The following is a 3641-nucleotide window of genomic DNA, read 5'->3' as shown; positions in this document are numbered from 1 at the left end:
AATTAACGAAATAGACTACTTATACTAAGCTTTATAGACCTCGTATATAATAGACGATATATTCATTAGTTTAATTATATTACTCACTTCGTCGTCGAGAGTAAATACCGGGTTAGAACGAGTAAATTTCGATTTATCGCGTCTTAAAAGGTCCGCTTATCGCGCGATATTTATCTCGGTCTCGACGGAATGAATATATACCGCGTATTATCTATTTTAACTTTATATATTGCGAATCTCCTCATCGAAGGCGACGATATTAGAGTCTATATAGTCATTAAAAGTAGCGGTATATAAGATCTAACTATCTCTTCTATTCGCGATAATAAATAGCTATACGAGATATTAAGTAACGTAAGACTTACCTATATCTAGGAGTCTCTATATAATAACGAAGCTAGCTGATACGTTACGAGCGAATTAAATAGTTTACTTTTATTTCTCGTTAAGATCGATTATATAGTTATTAATACTAACTACTACGTAAGTAAAAAACGAGTAGATATCGTAGAAATCGACGTAAATAATATTATTATTAATAATAAGATAATATACTTTTTTAAATCTCGAATCGCGTAGCGATATTATATAAGAGAGATAAAATAAAGTAAGACCGGCGATCTAATGACGATAAGACTTATTACTTAATATAAGACTTAACTTAGTAAAGATAGATCGAACTTTCTAAATTTTCTTAATCGAGATAAACTATATTTTAGTCGGAAGTAATAGAACTTAGTTAGAATCGATCTTAAATAGATCTAAATAAAACTTCCGAGCCTCCGTATCTTAACTTATACTAAGCTAAACGATCGTAAACTTTAGTAGAATACTAGATAATAGAGCGATGACGACGGTACGAAGACTAATTATAAAGTTTTCTATTTCGTAATGTATAACGTTAATAATCTAACTCTCTTAAAGATACGTCGCATCGTTAAGTATCTCGAAAAGACTAAGATATATACGGTCACCGTCTCTAGAGACGCGTATTAAAAAGATAGAAGTCGTGATATACTTATATATCTTTAACTTTATTTTATTTTTCTCGTACTCTTCTAAGTCGTCGATGTATATAAAGATTAAGTACTTAGCTAAATTATAGAAGATAGTTCGTTCCTTTATTTAGAAATACATAGAACGATTTCCCGAAGAAATAAATTCGTTATACTAAATGAGAAAGCGACGTTTATTAAAATGGATTTAACGACTTAGGTAGATTTAAGGCTCTTCGTACTTTATAGCTTCTTATAAAGCTATAAGGTTTTAGGCGATAATATCTTTATTTCCGAACGTATAGATATAGACTTTAAGCTTAAGATTCGTATTCTAGGCGAGTTCGAGATAGTTCTTAAGTATAATAAGAGATTAATATAGATTTAGAACTAAGATATTTTTAATAGCTATTATATTAAGATTAAGTAGTAAAAGTATTTCGTAATAACTAAGCTTATTAAATACTTCTTCTAGATATTAGAATCTCTTTCTAAGAAACTTCAAGATTCCCGGGGTGGAGAATACGATATATAGGAAGCGTAGACCGATATATATTACGATATTATCTTTATAATCTATACGTCTATTCTAGTGAGAAATATAGACGTAAATATAACTTTAATAACGATTAATCGTAAATCTAGTTAAATAGCTCTTATCGTAATAAAGCTTCTTATTATTCTATATATAAAGCGTACTAATATAGGTAACTTCGGAATAAGCGGATACGATGATATTAATATCTATATTCTTCATTATAAATAATAAATCGATAGTAGAGAAGTCGTATATTAATTAAATTAGCTCATCGAATGAAGAGACTATCTTAATAGTATTAGACTCTTCTTAACGGTTATTTAACTGAACTTAAGATAAAAGTAACTTAGTCTTTAGCGGAGGAGCGACTAAGATCTTAACGATAAATGAAATCAAGTTATCTAAGTCTTTATTCACTTATATCTTAGCTAAAGAAGAAGAAGAAGTCTCGACTATAGGCGTAGTAGAGTTAGTTTCGTTTACTTATATCTTAGCTATAGGAGAAGTAAGAGTCTCGATTAGAGAGATAATTAGTAAACTAGTTAGATATTTATCTATCTATTTCTAGGTTTAAGGAAGTTAATTATTAACTTACGCACCGCTCGTAATTATAGAATTATCGGTATCGTTCGCTATATTAATAATAAGATAGTATTTAGTATAACTCGAGAGATATAGAGAGTATATACTTAGAGAAGATTATATAAGTAGAGAGAAGAATAAGAATAGAGAGTTTAAATCTTAAATTCTAAAGATTAAGATTTAAAAGTACGTAAATAAGGTCTCTTTTTCGCTAAATATATACGAAGTAAAGATAGAGAAGATAATAGTAAGAGAATATTAATATAAATTATATTTACGTATAGATTAGATTGGTAAGAGAAATAGTCTTAATAAATATTAGTAAGTTTAAAGATAAAAGTAAGTAGAAAGTAAAGCGTAGAGCGTAATAGCTCGCTTTAATGAGCCTTTTAAGCGGCACACTAGTAAAGAAGAATAATTAATTATATTTTAAGTTCTTCTTAGCTATCGAAGACGAAGAAGAATATATTTTAAGAAGAATATATAATAAATAAAAAGATAGTTATAAGATATTTAGTTTAGTGTCGAATATCGCCTTATTTACCGTCGTAACGCCGAGCACTAAGGATATAGTAGTATACTAATACCTTCTAAGTTAAGATTTATCTATAAAGCGAGATTTATAAAGCCGTCACTTTACGTAAGAAAGCTACTATTAACTTAATTAATAACGCCCTTACTAACGATACTCCTACTACTATAGAGGTCACTCGGGTAAAGAAGAAAGACGAAGATTATTTCGTAGAAGAAGATATCGCCTTCACTATATCTTTCACTAAATATATTTTTCTTCTTTCTTTCTCTAAATTTATTTTTTTTTCTTTACCATTAAGTATACTAACTTTATTCTTATTAAATTTATTAACCTTATTAATAGTGTTATTATTATTAACGAAAGTGTCTATAATACCGCGGTGAACGTCGCTACGGAAGCTATTATAGCTAGAGTCACCGAGACTCTTACCGCCGCTATAAACGCTACTAAGAATAACTAAAAGCTTACGTATCTTCGATAATATCTCTAAGACTTAATTTAGAAAGAAACGTATAAAGAAGCGAATTTAAGCTTAAGCTCTTTTTTCTTCGTAATGAAATAGATAGAGACGGCGAAGAAGCAGCGAAAAAGTATAACTCGGAATATTAAAATATATACGAAAGTTATATAGGTTTATATAAAACTTATAAAGAAAAAAGAGAAAACTAAGTAATTAATTAATAGAGAGCTAGAAAATCTATCGTCGATTCATAAGATTATATAGCGTCCTCGAAGATATAATAAATATAGATGACTTCTTAGTCTTAACTTTTTCCATAGAAGATAAATGTCTCTAGGATATAAATAGTGTAACGAACTTAACTCCATTAAATAGATAGCTCTATAGGTTTCTTTTTATTAAAGCTTAGAAGCTAGTATATAGATACTATTAATCTTCTCCCGTGTACCGCGATTAATTTTAACTCTATTATAGTGTTAGAGATCCTACTGGGGCCTAACTGGGTTAGGGTTCCTAGTAACAATCTGAATA

This window comes from Cladophialophora psammophila (assembly GCF_000585535.1).
Source record: "Cladophialophora psammophila CBS 110553 chromosome Unknown aczJe-supercont1.49, whole genome shotgun sequence".
In the NCBI taxonomy this organism is placed as follows: domain Eukaryota; kingdom Fungi; phylum Ascomycota; class Eurotiomycetes; order Chaetothyriales; family Herpotrichiellaceae; genus Cladophialophora; species Cladophialophora psammophila.
Note: the sequence above shows the minus strand (reverse complement) of the source record.